Source organism: Xyrauchen texanus, chromosome 32, assembly GCF_025860055.1.
Source record: "Xyrauchen texanus isolate HMW12.3.18 chromosome 32, RBS_HiC_50CHRs, whole genome shotgun sequence".
Lineage (NCBI taxonomy): Eukaryota > Metazoa > Chordata > Actinopteri > Cypriniformes > Catostomidae > Xyrauchen > Xyrauchen texanus.
In genome coordinates, this window is record NC_068307.1 from 11,444,497 (window position 1) to 11,466,413 (window position 21,917).

Consider the following 21,917-nt stretch of genomic DNA (forward strand, 5'->3'; position numbering starts at 1 on the left):
AGCGCCTTGCACTATGAATGTGTGTGTGTGAATGGGTGAATGAGTCACAGTGTAAAGCACTTTGAATACCGTAAAGGTTAAAAAGCTGCTATATAAGTTCAGACCATTTACTTCAGTGAATGATGCATGGAAGTGAACGACAATGATTCATTCACTCATTCAAAATATTAGTTGAAAAACACAGATTAATTCATGAACAAAACATGGGGTATATTTAGGGTTGTTGATGCATAATGTCAATTATGTTTCTTTCTTTCTCTTTTAATAGGTTATTTATATGAATGCATAAAGGAAGGTGTATATTTTAGGTGTTGTGAATGGTCACCATTTATTTAAATTTGTCAATTAATATGACCATTAAAATTATTCATGCATAATTATAATTGTAAAATAAATAGCAAAATGCTGCTTCAAATAATTTTAAAATGCAGAACAGCATGGCACACAACACAGCATGTCAACTCCCCAAAAGTATTTAATGCTTTCTGACATTCTCATTCTGGAGAGGATTTGATTGGACAGAAATATGTGTAGTGCCAGATGAGTCATCAATATTTCAGTCCTTTTTCCCAGTAGAGAAACACTGTAAATTTTAAATGCGTAGGCTACAGTGTATGTGCTCAAAGTGTATTTTTTTCAATGTTTAAGAAAACACTAGCATACAAATAGCCTCAAAGCTAACAAAAGAAATATTGTGACTATTTAAGATTATATGAAGCTTCCCAGCATGCATGTTCTTCTCCTGGGCATCACTAAATTACAACTGAAAGTACCACAATGATTGACAAGAAGATTTTGGCCAATGTGTTGCCAATATGCTCATGACAGGGCCTCTAAACCTCTATAGCACACAGCAAATAAGAAAAGGAAATATTTGATCAAATAAAAACAGCAGCAGTCTAGGCTTTAGTATGATGTCTTAAGGATTCTGGAAACTTGCACCTGTCTTTCTGTTATGGTATCCACTCACTGAGCACTTTATTAGGAACACCTGTACACCTGATTATTCATGTGATTATCTAATCAGCCAATAGTGTGGCAGCAGTGCAATGCATACAATCATGCAGATACGGATCGGGAGCTTCGGTTATTGTTCACATTAACCATCAGAATGGGTAAAAAATGTGATCTCAGTGATTTAGACCATGGCATGATTGTGGGGCCAGCCGGGCTGGATTGAGAATTTAGTTGAGAATTTCTGTAACTGCTGATCTCCTGTTATTTTCACGCACAACAGTCCTTAGAGTTTACTCAGAATGGAGACAAAAAAACAAAAATAATGTAAGAGAACTTATTAATGAGAGAGGTCAATGGAGAATGGCCAGACTGGTGCGAGCTGACAGAAAGGCTACGGAAACTCAGATATCCACTCTGTACAAATTTAGTGATTGGTTACAACAGCAGAAGTCCATGTCTGGAACTTTATTAGAGCCATAGTGTTCCTAATAAAATGCTCAGTGATTGTATATGCCTTACAATACAGTGTAGAGGGCTTAGTTAAATTCATTTGTTAATGAGTCTTTATTTTGTCATAACCTTTTGAAAAAAATCTTATTTTCTTATTTTGTCTTGTTAATAAAAGAAAGCTGAGTCTGAATGTGTGAACTGCCATCATTTTAGTAACAGACTGCGCTTTAATGTAATACATTACACAGACAAAACAGAAACACTAATACAAAACAACCATTCACGTAAAGTGGGAAAACAAATAAATGAAAACCAGGAACATTAACTGTATGTAACATCAAATAAAATAAACATAGATCACAAATATTTTTTCTATGCCCCAGAAATAACATTTAAAAAATCAGTGTTTGCTTTTTCGTATAATGTAGTAACAATTTCTTTTTTTGTGGTCCACAGAAGAAAGAAAGAAATTTGGGTTTTGAAAGACATGAGTAAATGATGTCAGAATTTTACCTTTAATTGTGTCATGTGCCCTGATATGAAAAATGTGATGCATAACATATGAGTTTAGGCTAAATATTGGCAATAAAGGTTATATAAATACAAATATATTAAAGGGTTCATGAAATACTCTTGAAATTATCCACTGATAATGTTCCAAAACAGTCATCATTTAGTAATAAAAATTTACCCATGACATTCATAATATATGACATTCCCCACCCTGTCTCTGGCCATCTGTCTGAAAGCTCGGTTTTGGCCTAAGCACCTCCTTAAAACTTAAATGTAAATGCCCACTGTTATGATTGGCTAACATTGTGCAGCCCTTCAAATACAGACATATTTCATTCGGAAGAGAAAAAACAAGCTCCACAACATTATAAAACAAAACGTCAGGGTTTTCATGTAACACGCATCCAAGACAATGCATCCTATTATATTAAACTGTTCATCTCAAGCACAACTGTTAACACTCACACCCTGTCTAGAACGGACGCAAGAGGTAAGTTGCATCGCTTCAAAAGCAATAAAAACTTTTATAATCAATAATGCTGGAAGTTGTGTCCCATTCCATTTTTCGCTGCATGCGCTGGCACTGCTACTGGTAATAACACAAATAAACGGCTCAGAAAGTTTGTGTCACCCAATGTAGAAAGGGTGTCAGTACAATAAACTATCAAACAGTCATCCATCCATCTTCTATTGCCACTTGTCCTATGTAGAGTCATGCGTATATGAGCTGAAAAAACATGCAATCCACTCTGAAAAACGCTGAAGACACATCCACATGATGCACATACATAGACCAAAGCACAGTGTGAACTAGATGCACACACATACAGTTTCCAGTATCATCCTTCACTGAAAGGTACATTGGCGGAAACGAATAATGATGGTCATACTTGTCCATCTAGTGCATGTTTACATAGACCAATAATTAAAAAAATTTTGCAGATGGGCACAAGAACAGGCTCAAAACAACAAGTGACACAGCAGCTGAATGAAACCGAATGGCTTATCCTTCTCAGAGTTGTAACTTCACATCGCTTCTTTTAAAAGCAACCTGACATCATTCAAAATAGTCCAGGTGGGTCCCCTTGTTGTTCGGAAATAGTGAGACCAAACTAGGCCTGTCTTTCCTGCTCTCTCTCAGTTTATAAACTGAAGCACGAGTGGGCAGGGCCAAGGGTGTCATGATGGGGTCAGCAATTAATGGGCCCCCTATTGACATAGGGTAGTCGTGGAAGTAGAAAACAAGGCATTTTTACAGCTTGGTTTCAATAAATGCTTTTATTGCCTTGGGGATTACGTTTTGAGTTCAGAAATGTACAGTATGTTTTAGAATGACTGCTTATATATATATATGTCAAAATATATATGTAAAAAGAGTCCTCATGACATGACCCCTATAAATATATTTATATTGAGGTTTTATAAAGAAATAACCCACATTGGCCAAGGCAGTTAGCCCCATAATGGCTTGGGACCATACTAAACATAAACTAAACAGGCTATGGTGCATCCTGGGACTTGTTATCAGATTGGACAGATGCATTCTGACACCTGAAGTCCCTGTTTCCTTTTGAAAAGCACGGCTGGCCTCACAGGGTCCAGCTTCTCTTGGCACTCTGTCTCAGTGCAACTCCTCTGTCAGCTGTCACTGAAGCAAAGACCCCAAGGGCCATCACCATCATTGTGACATGGGTTGGTGTTTGTGACACACAAATTACTTCTGAGACCTGGGCACTGACTCACAGCATTGCTTGTTATAAATGTCAAAGGTCACATATACAGCTGTTACAACAAGCGAAGTTTGGAGGTAAAACCAGGTAATTTTTTAGATGTTTCAATACTTATACCTAATATGTTGAGTCACATATAAGTAAGTCATTTGTAGGTTGACTTCCCTGAAATGTGCAACCACTGTGACTCTGTGGTGCTATCAAAAGCAGTTTGGTGTAGGAAGGTCTGTATATCAATAGCAGATGGCGGGCATGTTCGGGAAACTTGTTTGAAAACAGTTACTGAATATTGAATAATATGTAAAAAATTATTTCATATGTCAGAAATTACACACTTCAATTTAAAATACAGCACATATGCAGTTATATTTAGATTATGTTGCTTTCTAGTGTTGCATTTGTTGCGTTTACATTTTCGTGGGTGTCATATAATTAAACATCCACCAGGACTTTATTCTTGTAAAGGGCAATGCCAGACAGAGGATCTTTTCATTTTAATATGCTGAGAAAGTTTTTGACAATCCATGTTCAACTCCACTCAAGCAACTTTGTTTCATCAGCATAAACCTCAAATCCAGATGGCAGAAAATGTTCATCCAAAGAGGTGCCAACAAGAATAACGGGAAGGCAGATGTGAATAACCACACCACCAGCCACTTCTCACGTTCTTAATTAGAGAAAAAAAAACTATTATTCTCTCACAAAGACGCAAGATAGCTGCATAATCCAAGGGCGCAGCATACAGTGCTCTTTAAATAGGTGATGTGCTCATGATTCTTGAGTCAGCATCCATGTCTATGCATAGTTAAGCATGTTACATTGCTGCCAAGAGACTTTAAAGGGTAACTAAACCCTAAACCAACTTTTTTTAGTTAATGATCTGTAAGCATGGGGCTTTATTAGTACTGGTCATTGATTCAAGTAATTTTTTTGACATTTGTGTATGAAGTGTTTTAATTCTACAATATATGGTGTAAAAACGTCTGAGTGCTGCCCTCTTCAGGTTGAATGGTGGCTACTGCAGTTGAATTTTCCTATTGGCTGTTGCGGTACTTCGTGACGTAAGCGGTGACAGCTGACGTAAGCAGGTTCCAGCTCACCACGCCAGATTCGTGTACATGTCGTCTTGCGACCGTGTGAGGAATAATAATAACATAGAGTCTGACAGCAGCTGTCAATTAATCCGTCACTACGAGTCTCAGGTAACCCCCCGCTCAGCCCCGCACTCGGTTCGTTCCCTCTATCCCCGCCGGGGTCTGCCCACTTTTCCAGCATTTTCAAATATTTCTAGTGGGTGGAGTCAGACTCTGAGCAGGTGTTTAGTTACCCTTTAAGTAATTTGCTGTTGTAGGCAAGCAGGCTGCGTTTGATTTGATGTCAAACAGGAAACATGCAGTGATTATGAACTTCTCTATAAAGGTCTATGCATTTTAAAGAAATAAATAGGTTTATTTTAATTTTTAAAAGAGAAAAGAATACCTTGCCATCCAGTATATTTTGTTGTTGATGTCAAAGGCTGTGCACCCTATACAACTTTTTGTTTTTTTGGTGTAAATTCATCTTTCTCTTGATAACATGGCTAATGCTAATACAATATTTAGTGTTAATTGTGTCAAAAAATAAATAATATATTACACCTATGCTGTTGTTTATGCATTTTTTTTTTTTTGCTTTTTTGCATATTGTTGAGCATATGCAATTTGGGATAATATCTTTAAAATTTTAATTTTAAAGTAAGACTATCAGTTGATTCAAAACTGTAATAAATAATACAATTAATTACATGGTATGTCAATTAATTAATCGAATTAATCACAATTAATCACATATACAAATATTTGCTTAGAAAGCTACCTCAAATACCAATTATTCATTATATAACTATAAATAGTAATATTTAAATAATTACATTATATATATATTTTTATTTTTTATTTTTTAATAGGTAATTAAAATGCATTAGATTTTTGTTGTAGATGAGTAAAGCATTAATGAGCATATGCAGTTTGGGATAATATCTTTCAAATTTTAATTTTAAAGTGAGACTATCAGTTGATTCAAAATTGTAATAAATAATACAATTAATTACATGGTATGTCAATTAATTAATCGAATTAATCACAATTAATCACATATACAAATATTTGCTTAGAAAGCACCTCAAATACCAATTATTCATTATATAACTATAAATAGTAATATTTAATAGTATAATAATAGTAATAGTAGTAATTTTTTATTTTTTAATAGGTAGTTAAAATGCATTACATTTTTGTTGTAGATGAGGAAAGCATTAATAAACCAGTTCAACATCTCCGGGCCCACCTTGAAAGAAGTGAAGGATGCGGTAATGGCAGCAAGATCAAACTCCACTCCTGGTCCCAGCGGAATACCTTACAAGGTCTATAAACAGTGCTCAAGGCTCCTTTTACGACTCTGGAAAATCCTGAAGGTGTTCTGGCAGAGAGGGAAGGTGGCTTCCCAATGGAGATCAGCAGAGGGGATCTGGATACCCAAAGAAGAGAATGCAAGTACCATCGAGGAGTTTTGCATAATCTCGCTGCTCTGTGTCGAAGGTAAAATCTTCTTCAAGATCGTGTCACAACGGCTAATGGAGTTCCTCTTGAAGAAGGAATATAGACACCTCAGTGCAAAAGGGGGGAGTCCCAGGAGTACCTGGATGCTTAGAGCACACAGGAGTGGTGAGCCAGTTGATCCGGGAGGCAAAGGAGAACAGAGGAGACCTTGCCGTACTCTGGCTGGATCTTACCAATGCCTACGGGTCTATTCCCCACAAGCTGGTCAAAGAAGCACTGACAAGACATCATGTGCCAGAGACAATCCGCAACCTTATTCTGGACTACTACAACAGTTTCAGATTGAGAGTTTCATCAGGAACGGTAAAATCTGCCTGGCAACGGCTAGAGAAGGGTATTATCACCGGCTGTACAATCTCCGTACCACTCTTCGCTCTAGCCATGAACATGATCGTCCAATCAGCAGAGGTGGAATGTAGAGGTCCCATGTCTAGATCTGGTACTCGGCAGCCACCCATAAGAGCCTTCATGGATGACCTTACTGTGACAGCAGCTTCAGTTCCTGGGTGTAGATGGCTTCTTCAGGGGCTCCAACGCCTCATCCTATGGGCAAGGATGAGTTTTAAGCCAGCCAAGTCCAGGTCCCTGGTTTTAAAGAAAGGCAAAGTGGCCGATAGGTTCCGCTTTAACTTGGAGGGGACACAAATTCCTTCAGTAACAGAAAGACCAGTCAAGAGCTTGGGGAAGATCTTTGACAGCGCCCTGAAGGACACAACCGCGCTCCAACAAACCAGAAGCGACATGACGAACTGGCTCACAGCAGTCGACAAGTCAGGGCTTCCAGGAAAGTACAAAACCTGGATGTACCAACATTGAATCCTACCAAGGCTTCTCTGGCCCCTTCTTATATACGAGGTACCCATGACAATGGTAGAAGCACTGGAGAGAACCATCAGTCAGTTCCTCAGGAGGTGGTTAGGACTCCCACAGTCCCTGAGTGACATTGCCCTCTATGGCCATTCCACCAAGTTGCAACTTCCCATCAGCAGCTTGTCTGAGGAATTCAAGGTCACACGTGCCCGGGAGGTCATCATGTACCGAGATTCCTCCGATGTCAAAGTCTCCTCAGCTGGAATCTGTGTTAAGACGGGAAGGAAGTGGAAGGCACAGGAAGTGGTGGACAGAGCGGAGGCTCGGCTGAGGCATGGTGTCTTGGTTGGCAACGTGGCAGTGGGACGTGCAGGCCTGGGCAGTTTCCCTAAGCCACGCAGAGGTGGAGGAGGACCGCATGACCAAGATGGTCGTTATGAAACAGCAAGGCGCCTGGATTAGGTGGGAGAACGCCGAGCAGCGCAAGATCACCTGGGCAGAGCTGTGGAGCTCTGAACCACAGCGCATCAAGTTCCAGATCCATTCGGTGTACGATCTTCTACCTAGCCCATCCAACCTACACCGCTGGGGCCTGGTAGAATTACCAACATGCCAACTGTGCCAAAGGAGTGGCACACTGGAGCACATCCTCAACTGCTGTCCAAAGGCTTTGGGGGATGGGCGGTATCCCCCAAATAGGCTGGTAGAATTACCAACATGCCAACTGTGCCAAAGGAGTGGCAGACTGGAGCACATCCTCAACTGCTGTCCAAAGGCTTTGGGGGATGGGCGGTATGGGTGATTACATCGGAGTCGACCAGGCAGGTGGTCATAGTGGAGCTTACTGTCCCCTGGGAAGACAGATTGGAGGAGGCAAATGAGCGCAAGAGAGCCAAATATGCAGAGCTGGTGGAGGAGTGCAGGAGCAGCGGCTGGAAAACAAGCAATGAGCCAGTGGAGGTCGGTTGCCGGGGCTTTGCAGGACAGTCATTACCCCGAACACTCAAACTCCTTGGAGTTAAAGGACAAATGTGCAGGCGAGCCATAAAGAACATCTCTGAGGCTGCCGAAAAAGCCTCACGATGGTTGTGGATCAGGAGGGGGAACCGTGGAGTAGCACGCCACTTGGACACAGGCCGGGGACTGATCACCACCGGCTGGGTCGCCCGGGCGAGGGTGTCTGTTGATTAAAGACCCGAAACACCTTTTGACCCCGGGTTCATCACTGATGACGTGTCCAAGTAGCACCAGAAGGTGTATGTTAGAACTTAATAAGACAATACAAAAAGTGGCTTTTGATGCTAATATACTGTTTATTTCTGTATTATTGTCCTACAGTTCACAGCAGACCATTTTGCAATTTAATTTATCAAATTGCCTGAAATTTATTATAAGGGCTTGTCTAAGGACACGTCAATGTACATGCGTCAGATGGAGATTTTGGAGCATCTCACTTGGTTTTATTTTTTATTTATTTATCCTTTATTTTACCAGGAAGGTCCCATTGAGATACGATATCTCTTCTTCCAGGGAGTCCTGGTCAGAATGGCTGCACCAACAATTTCACATAAGAAACCACAATTACAAGTTTTAAACAACAATTAGTACATAAAATATTAAAAAAGTAATATAGCCATACCATTCAAAGATTATGAAAAACAGCAGCATGATTCCTTCAGTGCAGATTTTATAATACATTTAAAAACATTTAAAGAGGTAAGTGATTCTAGAGTAACGGTAACTTGCACATCATTCCATACCCATGGAGCGTAAAAAGAGAAAGCAGTTTTACCAAGCTCTGAGTATACCCTAGGAACATTTAAATGAATACCATTAGTTGATCTAGCGCTATAATTGCTGGTGTGGTAAAAAACTGGAAATATAAGTAGGAAGATTACCTATCAATGCCTTAGCAATAAATAGCAAAATGTGTATTTTTCTTCCTTGATATAAGGGGGACCAACCTACCGATTCATATAAAATACAATGGTAGTACGTGAACCAACATTTGTTAGCGTAATGCAGCATGATATACAGAATCCAACTTTTTAAGTAATGGTGAGGTTGCAAGCATGTGAGGTTGTAAGCATCACCATAATCTATAACAGATAGAAACGCACTTTGCACAACCCTCTTTCTGGCTTCAAATGGGAAGCATTTTTTAAACAAAAAAGGATGTCCAGCTTCGGTCTAAGCTTTTTCATCAGATTATCAATATGCACATTAAAAGCCAACTTTTCATCAAGTCAAATATTAATTTTTTAATTTTTTATTTAAGGTCAATTTTAATTTTAGCAGTTTAAGCTGCAATGAATGAAAGGAATACTGCAGATGTTCCATGGCTTGACTTCAAGAAGGTGCAACTGTATAAATAATTGTGTTATCAGTGTAAAAATGTAGCTTCGCTGTATTTATTCCTAAAAATAGAGCCTTGCGGGACACCCTAATAACATGATAGTGGTACTGAGGATTAATTCTCTACTGAAACACAGTTCTTTCGATAAGATAATTCTTAAACCAATTCAGAGACATTTCACTAAGGCCTATACATCTAAGTCTCTGTAACAGCAATTCATGATCAACTTTGGTTGCGTCACGTCATAAACATATAATTTTTAAGTCGCTATGTCAAGTTAAATGTAAAACAAAACACTTCTTAAGATCCCAGTGTTCTGACTTACGCTCCATCAAGTGTCTGAACGCTAGAATGAATCCTATGTTGTGCTGTCTTCGTGTTGTGAGTTGCCCACACAACTGGAGTTTCACTTACTGCCCCCTGGAGAAAACAGGTGGTACTTCAAGCTTGAATTGTTCCAATGGTCGGAATATTACTTATTACGGTCTGGAGACATGATTAATTACATAATTTTATTTAACAGATACATTTTTTTATATATATAATTAATCACATGACAATAACACGTTAAATAGATAGGCCTATTTTAAATATAACTCTCTTATTTTGTACTGTAAATCACTTTTCCGCTCTGCTTTGCGTTGAGCCTAAAACCCTTCATAGTAAAATACGGTAATTCACAGCCTTTCCTGGCTTACTGCTTTATTCTAGGCGATCACAAAAGGCTAAGAGATCTACTGAAATAGAGCATGAGAGAGATGTATATAGAGCAAGCCTTCTGGGTAAGGGAGAGTAAATTGGATCTAAAATCTGGTAAAAAAAATTTATCAGAAGGAAAATGAACCCAAAGGCCATCAGATCAGGCACTAACTCAGGATTTTCGATCTGTGTGACCTACCAGCAATGATGCTTCCTCCAAAGTCATTATACTTTCAGATGAAATCATCACCTCTGCTCAATAGTATAGAGTTTGTGCCTTGAATGCATTTTTATGCATGTGATATGTGTGTTGGTAGACGTAGGCGTGCATGTTTGCATGCAAGGGTCTGCCTGTGTACACTTTCTCCTTACTGGTTTAATATTATTTTTTATATTACGTTGGATGAGATAACAGTAGTACATGATATGATACCGACTGTTATTGTACCCAGAAAGTTCAATGAAAAAACTATTACAACATAAAATATAGCTTTAGTCACAGTATTTGATGCAGGTCACAATAAATAATAATGTTATGTGAAAAAAATACAATACCACAATACCACAGTTAATATACACAAAAAATACATATGTGTTCGATTCATACGGAATTAAAATCACAAAATTCATCTGTAAAACAAGAATTTTCTTCCTCACGAAAAACTAGTCATGTCCGAAAAAGATTAATGTGTGTGGGTCTATGGTTTGTAGCGTATTTCATAAGCCTTGCAGCTTCAAAGCAGTACATTGTTAAAAGTAAAGTTCAGTTTTGCAACTTTGTGGGTGGCTACAGGGAAAATCCAGGTATTTTCCAGCACTAATGTTCAGAGAGAACAAAGAAGCCTTCTGCTGCTACAGCTGTGATTTCTCACAGGAGCTGCGTGGATATGCTTTAGTGTGTGCGTATATGCACATGTGCCTGAACATCTGTGCATCTGTGTGCATTTGTCTATGTGTTGTGTTGTGCATACATCCGTGTATGCAGTAGCTCTTAAATGAGCTTCTTCAAACAGGTGGACTACTTAACCTTGACAATATCCATCACAAACTGACATACAATGTCCTTAATATACAGTACCTAAACACATCAGATACATGAATAAAATGCGAAAACTGCTAGAGTAGCAGCAAAGCTATCTGTGGTCTACTGGAATCAAAAAGTACAGCCAAAACCCACAGGTGTATGATTTATTAATAATACTATTAATGTTACTGATGCAGTATATACTTTAAAGTCTCTCAACCTAGCGGTCTGACTTCTGATCCGGTTTGTGTCATGTGACACCCTCCCCCACATCCTATTACTTCGTGTCTGTTATATCAAAATGATCACACAGGAAGTCGACAAGCAATTTAAAAGAGCCATCTCCGGTCAGAAATATTTGCATTAGCTCCAGCATATTTAACTTCCAATTTGGTGATCTGGCATTGCATCAGCAGCATGGGAGACCCAGGTTCGAATCCCGCATTGAAACCAGTAAGTATTCAAGTGCACATAATCAGTGCTGACTGCAATTATGATGTTTCATTTTTCCCTCTAGCATTACATATTCACTCCACTGATGGTTAGGTTTAGATTATGGGGTTAGGTTAGGTGGTACAGTTTATAAAATATGCATTCATCTTCACTGTATTACAGCCTGTACAGCTGAAAACAACTCGCTTCACAACTCACTTTTGAGCAACAATTCCCAGACTTTTTGACCAACAATTTTTTTCCATGACTTCCATGACCTTTCCAGTTATTTGTGATTACTGGACATTATCATTTTGATTCAGACTGATTTTTGTTCATTAATCATTTTGACCTATTTGTAAACTGGTTTATTCACTTCAAGGAAAATAACCTAAACTAAAAAATATGACTAACCAACAAATGACCATGTTTTTTTGTTGTTTCTTTGTTTCTTTTTCTACAAAAGAGCAATATCTAGCTGAATAATATATTTTAGAGCAGAACATAAATAGAAAAATCTAAATTCAATATGGAAATTATACTGACTTGTCCGTGATTTGGTTTGTTAATTAATCATTCTGACAGATTTGTAAACTGGTTTATTCACTTCATGGAAAAGAACAAAGTAAAAAGTATGACTAACCAACAAATTACCATGTTGTTTTGTTTGTTTGTTTGTTTGTTTTTCTACAAGAGAGCAATATCTAGCTGAATAATATATTTTAGAGCATCATTGCAGAGCATAAATATAAAAATCTATATTAAATATTGCAATTATACTGACTTTTCCATGACTTTTTCATGAAGTTTTCAATGAAAATGGGAACCCTACATACTGTCTCTATCATTTAAAAAAAAATCATTAAAAAAAAAAACCTAAATAAAATTAAAAGTAACTTTATGAAGCTGATTGTGGAGAACTCAAAAAGATATTTTTTGAATGTGAATGCAGGCTATTGCTATTATAAATGCACGGAATTGGCAACAATAATGCCACTCTGGCAGTGAATGACCATGGCAATAATTCATTTTTACAGAACCAATGTCATTTCCACTGGCGTACACACCTGAAGCCTTAAAACTCACAATGGCAAGAGCATAACCCATATTAGCGCCCTAACTCAAGTTTTATCAGGTGGCCTACATTCAATCAGGCATTAATTTACATTTAATCAAAGTTAAAAGAGATTATTATGCTAAATTAGAGGTATTCAACCACAAGTCTCTCACTCTTTCTTTGTCATTTCCTATGTGGGCCAAACATGTCTCTTTCTCAGTATACAGTATACTGCTTATTCAACAGTTCATGTAAAACATTTGCCATTTTTTATATGAAATAGTTGACGAATTACTGGTTGCACCAGTTTAAATCCGTGCTTTTAATATTTCACTTAAATTGCACATTTAAAGCAATCTTATATCTTATATCTTATATGTATCAGGAACACCAAAATGTTCTGCTGTAATTTTAAATTCAGACACAAATAAGTGAACAGTGATGATGGAATTGTTTGTGATTCTGTATTTGGAGAATTCTCTGGTTTAGCACAATGGGCAAACATAACATTATGGACTTTTTATTCACATTCAGGTCTCGTACCTCACCTCCAATTTATCTGTTGTAAACAGCATACATGATTTGAATAAATAAATAAACAAATAAATGAAAATAATCCGAGAACCTATTGGTGATGTTTACTTTTTTTAATATGAAACTGCTGCATTTGGTGATAATGAATATTGTACACACTTGCAGAATGTAAAATTAAGCCACTGGTGGCCTAGCATGAAATTTGAATAGTCTCTTTGCAAACATCATTTTTACCCTCAAATGGCCAAGCTCTTTATCAGTGCAAAAGTGCTGAAGGGTGTAAAGCCATATGTTTTTTTAGCTACACAACACAAAATTTGAGTGAACATAAAGAGCTTGATACAGGCCTCTGGAAAATTCATAGAAAGTTTGAAGAGCTCTACTAGACAATTTAAAGTCCGGGCACTTCCAGTTGATTTTTTGATAATCGTATTTGCATTCCTGGCCAACATCCATGAAACCCTGGCAATGTTTTGTAAGATAAAAGTACACACAGACCTTGAATTCTTGATTTTTGCCTCTTTCTGCTTCTACAGTCTCACCTACCTTCACCTCCTCTCAACACTTCCCTGTCCTTCAACATTTTAGCCTTTCAAAAATGTTAATATATTTATATATAAATATATTTGTGCAGATGTATGAACAAAAAATAAATAAATCTACAAAGATTATTTTGAAGAAACGATCAATGCTATAAGTGAGTGACCATGTCGAACTGGCAGTACAGTGGAAATTTGTATTGATTTTCCCTCGCATTCCTCAAGCGCCCAAAACAGCTTCAGAATCCTCGAAAAGTCTGCCAGTTTGAGCTGATATTCTTTATATACGAAAGGCTCCTTCCTGTTATGGACAATATAAATGACTTAATAACAAAAAAAATCAATAAAAAGATGGACAGAAATATGGATGGGCTCAGTCTGTTCTTTAGTCTGAAAGAAGAAGAACAATTACACAATGTGTAGACAATGGCTTGGAATTAATCGATAATCATATAATTGGAATGTATGCTAAGTCTACAATATTTCTAGCAATAGTATACCCTTCTTTACAGTCAGATTTATTACTGGCCTGGAAAGGTTCTTTTATAATCTCAAAGGATCTTTTTTCCTCTAAAGTGTGTCCATATGAAAACTTCTACCATGGAACAATGTTTCATCTAGATTAATGGAATAGGTCACTCAAAAATGAACATTTTGCTATAATTTACTCACCTCAATTCCATTCCAACTCAGTATTATTGTTTTTCTTCCATGAAACACAAAAGGAGATTATACACAGAATGCCCAAGCAACTCTTTTCCTAAATGTAATAGTGATTTAAAAATGCCACATTCCAAAAATGATCAAAAGCACCATCAAAAAAGAAAAGTCATAAAAGCAGACCAGATGACATTTAAAAATGCTACCACAATTGATTTTTTGATAGCAATGGAAATAGGAAAGATTATCAGTGAATAACAATTTACATTTTGGTCTGTTCCACATCATATGGCTCTTAGAACATTTAAAATACAGCACCCTAGATGTATGAACTAGTTTTATACTTTTCTTTTTTTTTTTTTTTGTATCATGGCATTATTAAATCCAGATTTACTTTCATTATATGGAAAAGAGCTGCTCGGACATTTTTTGGAAATCTCTTTTTGTATATCATGGAGGGGAGAAAATATACTTTGACTTTAAGAAAACAGAGCTAAGCAAGAAACTAACAGTCTAATCCTCTACTCCGAACTTCTCCTCCTACTCCTTAATGATCCAAGAGATTGACAGCTGGATTACTGGGCCAGTTTGTAATCCTTTAATTTCTCCATTTACGATAATCACTCACTGAATGGAGGGATGCTTACACTTTCTGTGGTGCTTGTCAATCAAGTCAAAATGCAGCAAACACTGAAAGTAACCCCAAAGACATGCAATTGACTGACAAAAACAGACTTCAAAAGAGTCGGTGTGCCCATGTGTGTGAAAGAAACATACTCTTTATTTGATTCAAAATCATAAAAAGTCAGCCAAATATCATCACCAACACCTAGTTTTAATAGTTTTACTATTTGTCTGCTTGTATCTATCTCACCTTAGGAGCCCTGCATTTATATAAGTAAACAGACTAAATTCATGTCTGACAGTCACTGACCACAGAATAGAACAGAACAGAATCTCTTTTAGACAGCCGCAGGACTTGAAGTGAAGCTGTCTGTAATTCTCAGAAAGGGAGAAAAAGAGATAGAGGCACTTAGATAAGGATAAACCAAGGCTTCATCTTATGAATATAATTAGCATTTCTCATCTCCGATTTCCCATGCTCCCTTATTCATGCCCCTGCCCCTCTCCTATCTTCCAACACAGGAAGAAATTGCAACACCTCACCTTTTTCCTCTTTCAGTCTCATTTAGATTGGTGCCAAATCCAAAAGACTCCCTGGGCTGAATCATGTTCGCTTTCCCGGTGGCGTTTTAGTATTTGCTCCTTAAAATAAACCTACCATGTCAAAGGAAGAAGTAATTAAAACAGAACCTAAGGGCATGGTACAAAATGAAAGTCATTGCCAGGTCGGAGTCACAGAACTCATAATGGCCCACTGAGAACAGTCATACATATGTATCCACAAAATTACCAGGAAAAACTGTTTGTTTAACTTACCGTTTATGTTTTATATAAACATGCATTTTATTATATACTACATACAACTCAGGGCTCAACAGAATTTTTATTTTTGAGAATCTTTTAATGAGACTTATTTTTTTACTCTCTCTAGTTTGTTACACCAACACTGTCTTTGAACTCACTAATTTAAAACCTGTTCATCACAGAAAAGGTGCATTCAAGTAATTGCTTTGTGTGAATAGCATTTGTAATGTATTTTTTAATAATTTAAAAGACAATCTGGGCAAAACAATGATCGTCACGTCATTGATCCATATGTATATATATATATATATATATATATATATATATACAGTATTTAAGCAATATCATATGAGCAAGAGTGCAAAATGGCCCTACATCAGCACTGCGGCCGAATCACAGCAGTGCTGATTCAAGGCCATATAGCACGATTGCGAGTGTGATATTGCTTATATACAACAGTTCAATGAACAAGTAAATAAAAAAAAAAATAGGAAAAACTGAGTAACTGACCGGTCACAAAAAATTCATTTTTGCATGGAACTACTTTCTTACATGACAGATCAGAATATACCTGTCACGATTTCCTTGTTGTCTGCCCCGTGTTTTCCATGTCACCGTCACGATCGTTCCCGGTCCTTCACACTCTGTCACGATTCCTTGGTTGTCTGTCCGGTGTTTTCCATGTCACCGTCACGATTGTTTCCGGTCCTCTACATTCTGTCATTGTTCGCACCTGAATGTCGTTTATTATCTTCCTGTGTCGTTGTATATAACCCTGTTTGTTTCTCCATTCCCCTGTCGGTCTTTGATGTATGTGGATGCCTGTTTCCCGTCGATGTTTACACCGCCTGTTAACTCTTCGTATGCCTTCCGTGTTTTTGTTTTACTTTTTCCCAATGTGGATGTTTCCTTTGTTCGTGTTGCCCTTGTATTTAAATAAAGTCTCGCTGCGTTTAGATCTTCGCCCCTCGTCTGCCTTCCTGCTCACCTACACTCATAACAATACCATTGCTGGTTCAAAACAAATGATGTGTCCAAGCCTCTCAAAACATAATTTTAGAACTGCTAGTATCACTGCTTGGGCAGTTTCTAACATGTTATTGGAGAAACAAGGATGTATGTGAATGTGTGTGTGCAGTACCTTATAATTCCCTTACTCGCACGTTATACGTTATTGAAGGACCCGAAAGCAGGATCAGAATACAGAACATAGATGATCGCTTTGCACTCATATCATGTGAACCCCCCCCTTACACAAACACACACACACACCTGGAACTCTGCCTACAGCGGTGGCCCTGTGTGTGTGTGTGTGTGTGTGTGTGTATGAGAGAGAGAGAGAGAGAGAGAGAGAGAGAGATGAGGCATGTGTGATCACCTGTTGATGATGCTGTAGTCTGTTAGTTAGCGTTCTAAAGATAATGTAATTTTGGTGAAATTTATCCTATTTTCTCAGTGGAAAAACAGTCGTCCAAGTGGAGGTATTTCTCACTATTTTGCGGTGTTTAGTCGGTGCGCAAGTGTCTTTCACTACAGAAACTGCAATGTCCTCCACCATTTTGAACAGTATTTTCTCTCCAATGTGGAAAGTCCGGTAAGAGGTAAGCACCTTGAGTTTGTGTAATTAATCAGTCTGTTGTGTCTCTCCGCTGTGATGAGCCTTAATGCTGAAGTTGTTAGTTTAAATACGTTTAAAGCTATTTCCTGGCTTTAGTGGTGTAGTAGTAATACAAGCGATCACAGATTGCTGTTGAATGTAAACACTGAGTGAAGCTGACTCACTTCACGTCACCAACAGGCTCATATTACACATAAAAAAATGTTTGCCTCCACCTGCTGGCTAAAATATGTAATGTCACAATATTAATATGTAAAGAGGCAGATAGCACTTGACACATCTTAACACTACTCTTAAACATTAGTGTAGAATGCCATGAACACAAGCGGAGTGATACAAACAGTGAAGTGTCAGAGTGCTGATGGTGATCATGTGGCAGCAGTGTAATGTATAAAATCATGGGTCAGGAGCTACAGTTAATGTTCACATCAACCACAAGAATGAGGGAAAATGTGATCTCAGTCATTTAGGCTGTGGCATGATTGTTGGTGCCAGTTGGGCTGGTTTGATTATTTATTTAACTGCTGATCTCCTAGGATTTTCACCAACAACAGTCTCTTCAGTGTAAAGAGAATGGTGAAAAAAAACAAAGACTTGTTCGAGCTGACAGAAAGGCTACGATAACTTAGATAAACCCCTCTTTACATTTTAAGTGATCAGAATAGCATCTCAGAATGCATAACATGTCAAACTTTGAGGCGGATGGGCTACATTAGCAGAAGACCATGTTGGGTTCCACTTCTGTCAGCCAAGATCAGAAAACTGAGGCAGCAGTGGGCCTACTATTTGTGTACCTCAGCAGAAATCCAGATTTGACAGACCAGGCAATGTTTTTCCAGTCATCTACTGTCCAGTTTTGGTGAGCTTGTGCCCACTGCAGCCTCAGTTTCCTTTTCTTAGCTGACAGTAGCGGTACCCAGAGCGATCTTCTTCTGCGGTAGCCCATCCACCTCAATGTTTGATGTGTTGTATGTTCAGAAATGCTTTTCTGCATAGAACTATTGTAACGTTATTATTCGGGTTCCTGTCACCTTCCTGTCAGCTTGGACCAGTCTGCCCATTCTCCTCTGACCTCTGTTATTAACAAGCCATTTTCGCCCACAGAACTGTTTCTCGCTGGATGTTTTTTTTGTTTTTCGCACCATTCTCTTTATACTCTAGAGATTTTTTTGTGAGTGAAAAACCCAGGAGATCAGCAGTACTCAAACCAACCTGTCTGGCACCAACAATCATGCCACAGTCTAAATCACTGAGATACATTAACACTCACACATTAACCGAAGCTCTTGACCCATATCTGTGTGATTTTATACATTACAATGCTGCCACATGATTGGCTGATTTGATAACTGCATGAATAAGCAGACATACAGGTGTACCTAATAAAGTGGCTGGTGAGTGTTTATATTGTATCTATACACTCTGTGTGTGTGTGTGTGTGTGTGTGTGTGTGTGTGTGTGTGTGTGAGCGTGTATTTATCACTTTGTGGGGACCAAATGTCCCCATAAGGATAGTAAAACCCGAAATTTTTGACCTTGTGGGGACATTTTGTCGGTCCCCATGAGGAAAACAGCTTATAAATCATACTAAATTATGTTTTTTGAAAATGTAAAAATGCAGAATATTTTCTGTGAGGGTTAGGTTTAGGGGTAGGGTTAGGATTAGGGGATAGAATATAAAGTTTGTACAGTATAAAAACCATTATGTCTATGGAAAGTCCCCATAAAACATGGAAACACAACATGTGTGTGTGTGTGTGTATTATTTTTATTTAAAAACAATAATTTGATTTTAAATTTGCAAAAATATATTGCAAGTTAAACATCAAACTAGTAAAAAGTTCAAATCAATACATCAATGTAAATATGTTTTCTTTTCAAAGGCAGTCTGATCAAGGTCTTGCCGCACCGAGAATCAAAACCTTAATCTCAGTATAATGACCTTAAGCACCAAAGCTTCCACACCTGAAAATACTTAGTCTGAATATAACTCTAAGCGATGAGGCCAATGCAAATGAGAAATGCCTTGCTGAACGAAGCCTGGCTAATACACACAGCCAGCAGTGAAAAGTCTGCCTTTAAGATGAAAATCCAATCTGATTTTTATTCAAATAGACATAGAACCATGGTTTCATAAGAAAACTTAATTAAGAACTGCTAGGTGAGTGCTGGCAAGAGAGTACAAGATAGAGAGACAGATGGGGAGGAAAATAAAAAAGACGGGGTGATCCACACAAGCTAATTTTTTTCTCTTTAATAGAGATTGATAAACTGCACTCACTATGCACCTTATGGAAAAACTAGATGGAAATGCAATGGAAAAGTAAATCAGGCATAAAACAAACCGAGCTCATGTGTATGTACACTCTTGTTTGCTTAGTCCACTTGAGCAGAGCGGTAGACCTTGCAGGTTTCTTTGGAATAAAATCAGACAATATGCAGGATATCATTTTTGCATCTGAATGTGCAGATGTTGTTTTCTTCAGATGGTTAAAGTGTATAACATCCTTGAGCGATACAGAGCAGATACAGTAAACAAAAATGTCAATCTTTGTTTATGCGCTAATCAATAAACTGCTTATTGAGAAATCAAAAGCTATGAGCTCTGTAATCTGCTATTTTACAATAAATAGCCATGGGAATTAAGGATATAGGAGGAAATGAAAAACTACCTTCTACAAAAAGGAAAATGGAATTTTCAATTAATAATACGATTTATTCATAATAATCATAATAAAAAACATATTTTATATTTCCTGCATGAAAATACCATGCTTGTAGTGCACCAAAAGAATAAATTAAGTTTTAGGTTAGCTTAGGTTTTGTATAAATGAACTGCTGTCATTGTCATGACACTCAGCATGCGTCTTGTTTCCTACCGACTCTGAATCGACAACTTGCAAGCACTGTAATTCTTCACCTAGTAATAATATAGATCATTAGTGCAACTGTAGGTGATTTGTGAATTTTATAGACTTGGTGCATTGATATAGAAATCAACTGATGTGCAGTCACAGGTGTGCGTATATATAATCTGTTTTACAGCATTGGATGTGGCACATCCAATCAGATTGATGAGTCGTAACAACCTGTTTTATAATAAACTCTTTAGCCTGTTCTGTTTGTGACTGCGAAGACACACAAAGGGCTCAAGTAGTACCATCCTAATTAGCTTCTATCAATGTCTGTATCCATGAGAGGCTCCAAAGCACAGCGCAAGTATGTAGAGCAATGTGTTTGCTGGATAATGAGGTAAACTTCAAGACACAACTGGAACACAGAGGGAGAACTCGGGAGTCCATGCACTGAGCATCTCCATCTCACAAGTGGAGTCCTAGTTTTGATTTTGTGTAAAAGAGCCGTTAGAACTCTACACGGTTTAATTATCATCTTTGAAAGAGTGGCATATTTTTTTAAGTAAAAGGATGAAGTTGGGACCAAGGGGTCAAGGTTTAGCTGCTTAGAATTGGCAGTTAGACAATTTTGTGAATAATATTTGTTGCAATATACACATAGCAAATGTTTAAATAAATGAAAGAATGTGATTCACCAGTGCCCGAATTATGGAGTGCTCTTAAAAGTGAAAGCTCAGGATCGCAAGTGAAGGGCTGGAAACTATGCGTGTTCTTATAGTGCTTTTAGCCAATCAACGTCATCATAGCATTATTATCCTGTGTCCCCACAGTAAATAGTATCATTACATTTACATAACAAGGGCCTCATGTATAAATGTTTCGCACACACAAAAATTATGCATATGCCGCCTCTCACGCTCACAATGGGATTTATAAAAAGTTAACATGACATGAAAATGTGTGCACTGCCACGCAAGCTCTACCCTTTGCATGTGCGCTGTTTTGCTGTGTTTGGTCAGTTAGCGACGCCACTGGCAAAAAAAGTGCAACAAGGAACGAGTGATCTTCCATGTCTGTTATTGTAGCAGATGTGCCATCCTCTGTCTACAGATGGATTGTGGAAATCTAATAAACCTTAATTATTACTTGAGAATTGTGTCCACTTTAGTAGTCACACTGAACTTGAATAATTGATACATGCATTATACATATGTCCTGAAATCAATGTGTAAGCAATAAAATGTCACTCTGAATGACAATTGCAGCATTAGCACTTATAAAAGACTTAGCGCAAGACGAATCAGGAGGGAATCTCGGGACCAAGCTGATTTTTTGGCCCATGATGATGACTGGTTTATGAGCATAAGTTAGGTATGTTAATATTATAATAATAAAAATTATTATAATAAAGGTAATAAGGTAGATTTTTATAATAATAATAATATATTCTCTGTAAACAAGCCTTAATATACAATCATGTTTCTCAGGTAAATTGATCTTGATTAAAGGACATTTAAATAATTTTATACTAAAACATGTTTATTAAAAAAGAATTTTTAGCAGCAGTGTCTATTCACAAGCAACATGTAGGCTTCAGTCTGTATTATCTTCTGTTTCCCTGGCTTCACGCATCGCTAAACGCAGTAGTGTCACGTGTA

The 21,917-nt window shown here is 37.7% G+C and overlaps 1 protein-coding gene across 1 annotated transcript in view; it reads right to left on the minus strand.

Moving 5' to 3' along the window:
- The window catches only part of cdh4 (cadherin 4, type 1, R-cadherin (retinal)), a 324,629-nt gene that overhangs the window by 289,638 nt on the left and 13,074 nt on the right, over window positions 1-21,917 (minus strand). The gene's annotated exons all lie outside the window — the stretch shown is intronic.